Source organism: Bidens hawaiensis, unplaced genomic scaffold, assembly GCF_021521415.1.
Source record: "Bidens hawaiensis isolate Kalapana, Puna unplaced genomic scaffold, B.hawaiensis_p1.1 tig00047508_1, whole genome shotgun sequence".
Classification (NCBI taxonomy): domain Eukaryota; kingdom Viridiplantae; phylum Streptophyta; class Magnoliopsida; order Asterales; family Asteraceae; genus Bidens; species Bidens hawaiensis.
The window spans coordinates 128,888-141,839 of record NW_027498492.1 but is presented as its reverse complement, the minus strand read 5'-3'; the positions used below and the strand labels follow the sequence as shown (position 1 = coordinate 141,839).

At 30.4% G+C, this 12,952-nt stretch overlaps 1 pseudogene across 1 annotated transcript; it reads left to right on the top strand.

Annotated features, from left to right (window-relative positions):
* Positions 1-9,608: 9,608 nt before the first annotated feature.
* LOC143597040 (uncharacterized) lies at positions 9,609-11,009 on the top strand (annotated as a pseudogene). The gene is made up of 2 exons (XR_013146824.1): positions 9,609-9,757; positions 9,991-11,009. The product of XR_013146824.1 is annotated as an uncharacterized LOC143597040 (transcript).
* Positions 11,010-12,952: the final 1,943 nt, after the last annotated feature.

Sequence of the window (12,952 nt, the reverse complement as noted above, 5' to 3'; positions counted from 1 at the left end):
AGAACTTCTTAACTTTTTTAGAGTTCTGAAATAATACCAATCATATATATACACCCACTAGCTTTAGAACTCGTGTGATACACGACTTGTTTAAAGGAAATACAATTAAGGTATAAAAATTCAATGATTAAATTAAAAATAACTATATTTTATCAAAATTAAATGGTTTTGTAGTTCAAATTATAGTTTTTAATGGAATAGTCATAAGAATACGCAGTGTATACTCACACAATTTCTTCATAATCAAGAACAAGACACACCTAGTGATTTTATAAGTTATGATTATATTTTTTGAATGGAATAGCGAATTATAACAAAAGATGATAGATGTTTCATTACGAAAGACATAAAAGAGCATCATATATCAAAATAGCATGAATAAAACACGCTTTTATATTACAGATTCCAAAGAGACGAGGAAACTCCATGAATACATGAAGTTGAATGAGTTTGTGAGAATAAAACTGATAATCTTCATAATTTCTTATTGCCTTTATTATCTGAGACCTATAAATACCGTTTATTGAATTTTACCATATTTATCTCCTACACTCAAAATTGTATATAAATTGATTTAATAAAGAATGGTAGATATGATTTCTTTAAAGATATAAGTATTTTGATTATATTGACATAAATTCTGGACATTTAATCTTTTTAATTTAGGTAATTAGTTATTTGAATAAATGATGATTGATATGTTTTGATTAGACGACATAAATAATTTTCATTGAAAATAGAAAATAGTTTGAACGGGAAATTTGGGCTAGGAATGAATCTCCAAATGTCACGTGTTCCTAGTTATTTTCTTTTATTAGAATATCTAGATATAATACAAGAGTTATGGCAATTAAAACGGTGGATTATAAGAGGTTTACATTTTTTAAGCACATGGTACAACTTCAAAGAGGGACAAAGTGGTCACTGTATCACTTATATATCACGTGTCTTTTATATTTCTCCAAGATAGTTACAATATTAATCCTTCTACTTTAATAAAGTTTTTTTTTTGTAAATTTAATAACTAGTTACAAATATAACCTCTATCTTTTACCTATCTACTATCACACCCCAACCTATGACGGAAATGTCGGGGCGTGACGTAATTTGTATCATAGCTCAAAGATACTCAAAATAATAATAAGTGTCAATTTCTAATTTATTCATTCAAATTATCTGATGTGTTGTTTGTAGGTGCTTATAAGATGGTTGGAATGGAATTTAGCTTTCGCACAAGATCGTGTTTTAAATGTATAAAAGTGATTTCTACTAAGCTAAACACACACAAAATAGCCAACTATACCTATCGTATATGTAGAATGCTATTGGTAAGAACCAAATATCGATCCGTGGACACAATGGTTTCTAATAATGAATCCTCGTTTTAGTTAATCGAGAGAGTTTTAATAATTTTGGGGTTGGTTTTTAAATTTTTTATAAAATAGAATTACTTATATATATATATATATATAATATGTAGGTGATAAGAAGAGAAATTCTTAATGAGTAAATCAATTATATGGTTTTTAAATTTTTATAAAATAGAATTACTTATATATATAATATATATATATATAATATAATATGTAGGTGATAAGAAGAGAAATTCTTAATGAGTAAATCAATTATATGAGAGTTACCATCTAAGATCAAGAATCCACTCCATTCTTTCGTAATGATAATTAAGTAAACATGTGATACACTTGCCCTAATAATATAGGACAGAATAATCCCTCATTTCTAAAGTGAACATATTCTATGACATAAAAAGAAGTAGCATGCACATTTTCAAGTCTATCCTTGCTTTCTCATACTACAACGAGAATGTCAATTTAAGTAGCAAGTAGTTTAGTAAAGTAGAAAGATAGGATTGACTTCGATTTCTCAAATACCAATTCTAACAATTCGGATTATTGTAGTTAACTCACACAACCCCCCCCTGGTTGATTTAATTATGTTATAATTACACATCCCATTAACATATGATTTCTTTAACTAGCATGATAACCTAAACAATCGTGTTAACAATGCTATTTCAAAATATTAAAACTAGCTATAGAGAAATAGATCATAACTTATATCTCATCATTTCTAAGTATAATATAAGGATCCATGTTTTATCTTGAATAAGTTATTAATGTATTCTTTTTTATCATTTCAAGTTTTCCAAGAACATGAGTGAATCATGAATGATTATTAATCATCAACCTTGATGTATTGACTTAAAGTGATAAAACTTTTCTTCATCAAAGGATAATTGCAAAATAACCATGTGCTTTACTAAACTAAATCCACATGTTCAACATAATCATCAAGTAAAACAAAGATTCTTCATAGAAATTAGATGGTAAATGAAGTTTAGCTCATAATGAGCATGGTTATGAACATTAAAATAGATGAAGATAACAAACAGATGATCAAACTAGAACAATCTAACCAAATGTGAAGGCATCTCCCTTTTTCAATGGTGATGGATGATGATGTCCTCCAAGCCTTCAAACTCCCAAAAAGACCATCAATATGAGTGTAAAGTGGGTGTTTTTATATGAGAAAACCCGCATAGAAGTTTTCTTCAAGCACGCCAAATGAGTGCAACATGCTCCTCTATTTATAGGTTGTCTGGGCAACTAGGCACGGGGCTTTTAATGCTATGTCAGATCGTATATGGATGACTCACCACGGGGGCGTGCTTCATGAGGCACGGCCTCGTGTTTCTGTGATTTGTTTATATTCTTTTGTTTTTTTCTGAAAAGTGACCACGGCCCCATGCTTATTGGGGCACGGCCCCCGTGTCTAGTTGTCTAGTATTTTATCTTTTCTTACAGATTTTTGTCTTTTCTTGCATAGAAAGCATGGGGGTGTGTTTCAGTGTTTTCTTGGATTTTCTTTGGCTTTTCGTTCATTTCTTCGTTTGAGGCTTGGGTTACATGAAAATACATTTTAGCATGATAAGTAGCTATTTGAAATATACTATTTGATAGAAGTTGCAGCTTTTAGAGATTATTTGATGCTAAAAAGATGCATAATTTTATATACATCATTATCGTACACAAGAGTTTCACAAAACAAAATAATTCAATACATTGCATCAAATTCCAACTAACAAATTGTTCTTTGTTTTTATTTAACCTAAGGTATAACTAATGTCTTGCATCTTCAATCATCCCATTTAATCACAAGTTTTGAGATATATATAATGATAAAAATGACATTACTTGCGATAATGTGTATTACGTCAACTAGAAAAACATAAAATAAAGTGTCTTTTCAACATGCCACTAGATTCGGACATGTTTTACTCAGCACGACGCATGATCATACTATGTGGATGAGGATGAGATACCAACCAAACCATAAAACTGTAAACACATATAGTGATATAACATTTAGCAACTAATCAAGCAATATCACAATATTCAAATAGTGTAATGTGTTTGAGCATATACTTGTATAATAATAAAAAATAAAAAATGTGTGCACGCATAAAGTTCCCAAAACAAAAATAGAAAACAGGGAGTGTGATTACTCATCTTGATTAGTGAATGGAAAGATGGGGTATTTGGTTAAGCTTGGGTGAGTCCTGATGAGTAATTCCTAATCCAAGTAATCAAGACTTCTTTAGAAATTCTTGATAAATAAAGGTCAAAGAAACATATAACACAACTAGAAGTTAAAAATAAACAAGAAAACGAAATCAAGTTTTGGATAGATTTCTGTTACTGATTGCATATATGTTTAAACATATCAATAATTCTCAAAAATTATAAATCTCCAGTCAAATAAATAATTAATGTGTAAGGAACAACTTTTCTTATAAAGTTTGCCCAATTCGGACCTGAGAAAGGCTAAAATAATTGATCTGCATAGAGGGTACAAATCTGCGCCGTAGTTTTAAAATAATGATTGTGAAGCCACACGAAAGAACAAATATACAAATAAATAGTTGTTAGAACCGTAACTCAATAAAGTTAATGATATGACTTTTCCTTGCATCGTTCCAATTTGTTATGAACATGTTATTGCTCGACCTTTGTCGAACAATTCTGTTGTCAAATCTGGAACATTGTAAAGTACAATGTTTTTGATGTTTTGGAATGAATTTTTATAAAGAAAATTATGAACCACTTGTGGTATAATAAATATAACACGTTTGTTCATGTATCATCAAAATCCTAATGGTTCTTGGATTAAAATAAATAAAACAAACAAAAAATTAAGAATGTAGGAACTTGTTAAGGTTTAACAATTAATGACCATCTTGCAACCTTAGTTCTTTGTCTCCTCCACCCTATACATTGTAGTGTATATATTAGGTGGGAACATAAATATAATTAGGTGATGGTCTTACAACTATTATAACAATAAGAAAATATGAAGAAATAAGAACAAATATAAGAAAATATAGACAAAACTTTATGCCTACCTTGTAATCTTAAGATGAACAAACACAAGAAGATATAAATTATAAACTCCATTGGAAGAATTATATTGGAGAGAGAAGAAGAAAAATAATGACCAAAGGAAAATGATGACAATGAGTGGGTATTTATAGTTGTTATTAGAAAATGGGGGGGGGGGGGGGTAAAATAGGTAAGTTTTGAAGAGAAAATTGTGTTTGGAATATGCTAAAAGATGTTTTTCTTTTAATAAAAGATGTCATATAAAATACTTAGGATAAAAATTAATTTAAAATAACCATAATTATTAGTGTTACATGTTAAAATATTAATCTAGTCAAACCTGGTTCAACATGTCAAATTAACGACTACACATGTATACAATGAAATGAGCATAGATCAAAGTATGTGCACATATGAAAATATGCTAATAACTTAAAATGAACTATTTATGATTCAATAATAATAATAACAACAATATAGCATTGAAATCGAGTTGTAACTTAACAAATACAAATCAATGATAAATATTATAATAAAAAAATAGTCTTTCATGAAAATAAAAATTTTAAACGGGTTGGATTTTCGGGTTTGAAAAGTAGCAAATGTTAAATCTACTCTCTTTAATTTCACTTTTAACCCAAGCCCCCATGATTTTGAAACGATCATAATTCTTTCGTACATTAATATATATATATATTAATTCGCACCATAAAAACGCGCGTTTTGTTCTCTTTAATTTGAGTATATGATATTACCATAGTTTGTTTCAATCAAAAAAATAACATTTTATGTATAAGTGTTTGTGGTCTGGTTTCGATGATTTTGAATTAAACTGTGAGCCAAACCGTTACTAATGATATTTTGTTGTAGAAAACTAAAACGTACCGTTGAAAATTGAAACTAACCAAGCCGAATGATTACTAACGGTTTTCTTTCGATTTGGTTTGTACTTCGATAATAAATGAGTTTAAATTAAGAAATATTAATCTACTTACACCAACAAACAGTTTCACAATTTATAACACAACAATAAACAATCATAAATCTATTACGTGATTACCAAGGTTTTCTAGTTGATCATATGGGCACCAATCTAGTATATATATATATGTGTGTGTGTGTGTGAAATTTAACGTATAAACTAAAAAGGCATGCTAACTGTGTCAATAAAGTAATGTAATTTTATATGCAATAAAAAGGCATGCTCATACACACTTATGTCAAACCTCAATGGCGGATCCCAAAGTCATTCCTTCTCATATACATATATAATTTTAGTCTTTTTAATAAGGTTCGTGCATGTTTGTTGTTGTGAAAGAAAATAAAGTAATCGAGAAAAAATTGAAATATGATTCAGTCGAGCTAATGTGACAGTTTGCAAAGATTTGTTGTTGTGGATAATCTTAATTTAATTTGTATTTGATTCAAACCATACACACACACACACACACACCCATATATATATATAATATAAACGAAGACATAAAAATCTTACGTGTCGCGATGTGGTCGCTCCCCCTTTTTTGGAGTCACCAGATTTGCTTGATTTTTAAATGGAGGCTTCTCTTGCATTTGACCTGAATTTATGGGTATGGGTCTTACCAAACCCATATATTTCTTAACGGGTTATAACATCTCATTAAATTAAAAATTATTCTCAACAAATTATTTATGTAAAAATACTATAAAATAGGATATTATAAAAAATAATATCTTATTTATTTAGAAAAAAGATATATATATTATTTAAAATTAAAAAAATAATTTGATAGTGAAAAAATAAATGGGTCTTGGGTCTCATCAAATCATAAGTATATTATTAACTTTCATAAATATTATTTATAATTAAAAAACCAATTTCATAGTAAAAAAAAAATAAACGGGTCTTGGGTCTCATCAAAACCATATAGCTTTTAAACCGGGTTATAACATCTCATTTATTTGTAAAACAATTTATCATCAAACCATAAGTATATTATTAACTTTCATACAATAAAAAAATATAAATTAAAAAAATAAATAAATATTAGAACAAAAAATATAAAACAACCCCCGTAATACGAGGGATAAAAACTAATATATATATATATATATATATATATATCACGGGTTAGGATTTTTAAAAACTTTTATGAGTTGTGAGAACTCGAGGATCTCCATTTAACTATTTTATTCATATGTATTATATGTAAAATTTGTTTTATTGATAGTTTTAAATTATTATTTTTTACATCAGTCGACTATTGTATCATGTGTTATCAGAGTTACATTACGCATATGCGGGAAACTGTAACCACTCGTTACACATGGTTCAATAGTTAACTCATGCAAAAAACAATTAATTTTTTTTAAGGAAATGGAACTTACATATAATACGTATGATTTTTTTTAAAGATTGTTAAATAGAGTTCCTTTGAGCTAGGGCCGACCCTAAAGGAGCTGGGTGGCCGACCGCCTCCGGCCCGACACCCCGCTAAGCACATATATATTTAAAAAAATTTACATATATTTTATTTATATGTAAAAAAATATGTAATTTAAATGTTTAAATTTAATTACACAACTACTAGTTTGGTTTAGTGGCAAATATGTATGACTCTCAATCAAAAGTTTGTGAGTTTTAGTATTACTTGAGTCATAAATTCTGTTTCACGCAACAAAATCATAACCACCGTAAGCCTATTAAAAAACTTAAGTGCTTAACAAAAAAAACAAAAAACAAAAAACTCTTTTATAGTAAAAGTTTTACTATAAAATATTTTCCGCATTTAAATACATCCCGGAGACGTCCTTGACAATAATAGTTTTTATAGTAAAAGTTACGAGAAATGATTGATTCACTAATTTATAACTTCGATCCACGATGCTTATTATTTGATTATACTCTCATCTACCTATATTATTAACGCAAAACCATTTTTTCATATGTCATTCAACTAGAGTAGCGAACTAGGGTGTCAACTAATACTATTACCATTTATAGAATGACTAACAAAGTTAATAATATAACTTTAAATGCTATATTAAATAAGATTTTTAGATATTTTTGAATTATAAAATTTTGGCCTTCTTGTGGGATCTTGACACTTTGACAGAAACGCTTTTCACAGGATGGAAGTTTCTTTTCATCAGATCCCCTAAAACTAATATTAAAGTAAGTTACAGAAAACGTATAACGATGAGTAGCTCTAGGTCTCACCATAAAGATCAAGGGGAGTAACTTATTGATTCCATTTTACTTTTTCTTTACAGAAATTGCTTTTCTTGCTGGATTTTTTAGTTAGATACAAGGACATTAGTTTATTAAAAATCATATAAGATGAGAATCCAGAAAACCGCTTGGGTCATTCATTATATATTTTGTTATTAGCTGCGGATAGCATGATATTTTTTAATCTCTGACTCTAAAATCCCAAAAATCTATTGAGAAACTACTATTGATGAAGTTCCACACACTCTCATTCTATCATTCGGACACTACAAGAAATTCCGTCATTAAAGTTAGTAATACAATGACGTCATATATATGTATTAGTATTAGCGGCGACAATTTAAATTAGTGTTAGCGGCTTGGCCACTAATACCTTAAAATGACGTCATATATAGTATTAGCGGCGATAATTGTCGCCACTAAAACCTTCATGTGTCACCGCTTTTCCCCGATATTCAAATAATTTTTGATGTATTTTCGGTATTTCCATGCTTTTACCTAAATTTATATAATATTATATAATAACTCTCGTATTCTTTATGGTTTGACACAAACATAAATATCAATTTATGCAAACATATGGGGTATGTTTGGTATGAAGTTTTTAGGAGCTTCTAGCTTTAAGCTTTAAAAAAAAACTCCTAGTAAATTAAAAACTTTGTTGGTTCAAGGAGCTTGAAGCTTTTTGGTTAGGAGAAAAAACTTAAAGCTTCTACTAGTATCGTTTAAAAAGAGCTACAATTTTTTCGTATTTTAATTTACTTAATAACATTCCAAAATATATACATTTACTATTATTGTTTTTAGTTATGCCCATTTTAGTAATTTTATACATTTAATAAAAGTTTCAGCTACTCTACCAAACATCTAAATATATATCTAAAAAGCTATAGCTACAAGCTTCAAGCCACCAGCTTTCAGCTACAACTAGTAGCTAGTTTTGCCAAACATACATATGGAGTTCCAAGTTAAAAAAGGTTGCTGCCCCAAAAAACTGAAATGGAAACAACTTTCTATACCTGCAGACCGAGATCGGGTATTTTAGTTACCCGAACATTGGGTATTTAAAAATACCCATAACCATGTTTTGAAATACTGCAGGACTATTAACAAAAAGCTGCAAAAAGCGGGGTTTTTACATGCCCGAAAATAGCGTATACATATATCGGTTATAGAAGACCCGGCTCCATACCCGTCCTGGACCCGGGTTCATAGAGTATGGTTTTTAGAAATAATAACCGGAACCGAACCCTACCTAGTTATGGTCAATACTCGATTTTTAAAAAACCCGATCATACCATACCTCGATTTATGCACCTCTACTTCGTGTACCTTGTTATAAAACACCATAAAAATCTATATCTTAATCCTTTATATTCTTTATAACCATCATGTGGGACATGAATTTGCTATTGTTTTGCATTCCTGTTGTCATAACATTCATGGATGCATTTTTCGCTCCCGTACACCTAAGTTACTTTTTTGTAATCTTCCGAACCGTGGTATCACTATAAGCGGCAGACCATCCCTTTTTTTATTTAAAAGTTGAAACCAGAAACTACTTGCGATACACATATCAAAAGTCTGATGTTTATATTAGTTATTACATTAAGTTAAATATATTACACTATATCAAATAATCAAATCAAATATGACATAAAATGAATCTAATATCAGCTGTAAAAAATGTTAAAAACACTATGGCTTGATTCGTAACTTACGATAAAGAGAGATCCACAGCTTTTCAATATATGCGCAGAATGGTCCCCAATAATAATAATAATTATTATGCTTTTTACTACACACAAAACTTATCTTCACCAAACCCTAGCTTACTTGCTTTTTATGGCCATGTGATTTAGCCCTAATACTATTCAAAATACCATCATCATCCCATTGATATTTGTTCATATGATAAGGTGTTGCACCGTGGCACCCTACCAGCCTTTGCTTTATATCTAATTTACTTTCCCATCACCATGCAACCTTCATCTCAGCCCAACCCCCTTTCTCTCTCATTCATCCCTATTCATTATTATTAAATGAGATGGAATAAGTTTTACTATCAAGAAAACATGACAAGTGAATTTGGAGATTCAAATTTCAGTTCATCTTTTGTTGTACACACCTAGAAATCTTTTAGTAGGTGAGTATATATTCGATTCACTTTAAGGAGATTTTGTGTATTGATGATGACCATAGCACTTTAAGATCTGAATTCGTGTGTTTATGAATTTAATTCGACATAATTTTAGATGATCCAAATGGCTATGTAGCTGAAATTTTCTTATTGTATGTGTGTTATGCTTTCCTAGCTAAATTTTCTACTACCATGTGCTTTTGTGTATGAGAGCTAATTCATCTTTTACTATGGAACAGATATCTTATTTTTGAGGTCGGGTATAAAGCAGTTTATTACTGTTTAGTGCCAAATTTCTACAATCTGGAACACATATAATTCGATCCGAAAAGAAGTTGCATCCATTATGCACGAGTTAAATAATTCCAGGTTTAGAGACTTGGATCTTACACCAAAGGAAGAAAGCACAAATATTATTGGGGGTAAGAATACCTCTAAACCAAACTTGACTACATCTTCATGGACAAAACTGAAAGATCCGAGAATTGTTCGAGTTTCAAGAGCTTCTGGTGGGAAAGATCGGCATAGTAAAGTATGTACGATGAGAGGATTAAGAGATAGACGAGTGAGGTTATCCGTACCAACTGCTATTCAATTGTATGATCTTCAATACCGTCTTGGGCTTGATCAACCTAGTAAAGCTGTTGATTGGTTGCTCGATGTTGCGAAACATGAAATTGATGAACTCCCACCTCTCCAGATGCCATCTAGTTTCGTTGAAGATCTTCAATCGATGATTAATGTTGCTTCTCAATCCAAAACTCACGAGGCGGTTAAAACAAATGCTTACGGTGTCAATTGGGACGATTATTGTAATCCTAATAAATCTAAGGAAAAAGACCATCTCTTTGTTCATCAAGTGACCAATCTTCATCCGTACCTATTATGTTCAACAATTTTGTGCCAAATGGTTCTTTCCTTAATTTGAATCCTTCACATTTGTCTTTATCACAATGTGAAAGCTATAGATCAATGTCACCCCCGTCAACAAGAAGACACTAGTCAGAACTTCAACATTAATAATATGCCCGGATCTCATCATCTAGTGTACCCACCATCATCTCATGACCCTAACACAAGATATCACTTTGATCCAAAGCAACTAAACTTTGAATTGTTAAGCTCCCCGTCTTCAAGTTCACATATCCCATTTGCTTCACCTTTCTACACAATAAACCAAGGGACGATCAGACCAGTTTACTTGAATATGAACGCCAATTCTCTTTCTGAAGAAAATGAGCAAGATAACGGGAACTGATTCAAAATCCTTGGTAGTGTAATCAAGTTATTTCATAAGTATATGTAGTTATATTTAATAAGAGTGCTGACTCAAGTCAAAACAAGTTATTTTGAAGCTAGTGATATATGTGCGATTGCTTTACAATATTAGGCCTTGTGTGAATTTGAGTAGTTTTGGCTACATAAACCCATGTACGGACATAACAAGTCGTTTTAGGCCTTATGGGCCTTGTCATGCTTTACTAGGTTATGTTGGCTACACTAACACACATTAGATCATAAGAAATCGTTTTCGGCCTTATGATCGAAATGTGTAGGATTATTATACAATATTAGGCCTTGATGGTCTTTGCTATGTGTTAGTAGGTTGATTTTGCTATACAACCTTATAGTAAGTTATAACAAGTCATTGTGGGCCTCATGAAACATTTATATGATTAACACCATCAAACTTTCAGTTCAACTTGGACAACTTTAAAAGTTAAAGGACCATTTAGTCATTAAGTCAAACTTAAAGTACAACTGTATATAGGAAAACGTGCCGGACCTTCTCATCCATTAGACCGTACGTATCAAACGAGTCTTATCTGATAAACATATTTATTGAGATGGAACGTATTACCCGCCTACTATTTGAGCCAGCCCCGTCTCAAGGCAAACTTATCCACAGAGTTTTGATTAGACGGACCGTCTAATGATAAGACGATCTGTATGAATGCTAGATCAACAAAGGATTTACAACGTTCCTCGCGAATTGATCCAGGGACTTTGCATTATAAATACCATGCATATGAACGTTCCAAACCATCACCAATCATTTGAAACACATAAAATCAAACCCAAAGCCTCAAATCTTGCATTCTTGAAGTTCTTAAGTGTTTATAAGCAAGTTCCAAATCCTCAAGAATGTGTTATTAGGCAAGGAGGTTATGTTCGAGCAATTCCAGAAGTGTTAGAAACCAACAGTCCATACTAGGTTCCCTTAGTTGTTTAACATCAAGCTAACCATGTTCTAAGCTTTCTTAAAGTTCGTTTCCACTCATTAAGCCCATAAATGAGGCTACGAGAATCAAACCTTGTCAAAAGTATGTTGGCATGATGCTAACTTCTTTTTTTACATATCATATGAGAAACATAGAAATCATTAATGGATGTCAAAAATATGTTTAAAATGATTTTACACAATACGGATCTGCGCAGACATTGAGATAGACCGTCTCATCGTCATACAGTCCTTCAGAAACAGTTTCTTATGCGGGTTAAGATTAAAGGTTAAACGAATTTTTATTAATGTGCGTGCAATGGTATCGAAAAAGTGTTAAGTTTTTCAAAAGGTTTTGTTTAAACACTGTCTAGTTTTAAATTTATAAAAATGATTATTCTCTTAACTAAACCATACACAAATAAGCAAGTGTACCTATCATATATGTAGTAAATTATAGGTAAGAACCAAACATCAATTCACGGACACACTGGTTTGATTTTTTATACTAAATCGTTGTATTTATTTCAACCGGAATTGGATATCATAAAAGTTTTGGTTTTGATAAGCAATTTTAGACAGAAATTAAATACATAAATTAAGAGACAATATTTTTGGTTTTTATATTTTTTTAGATAGAAGATCAAAGATTAAATTATATCATCTTGGTTCAAACTTCTCTTAACTTTGGTAAACATGTGATCTAAGCTTACTATGGTGATTAAATGTGGGAATAACACTTTATTCCTAAGTTATGTTATTTCATGATAATTAAAAAAAAGAGATATGCATAACTTCATGATCTTCACTAAAATATTATGATAAACATCTATAAAATAACTCACTTTAAGGGTGTGACAATCTCTTAAATTACTAAATGAATTGTCCTTGATACTTTAATAAAAATTACCCTTGTATTATACATAAAATATCAATTAAGATTAGTTGAGTTGTAAAGAATTTACCTTGAATTAACAAGT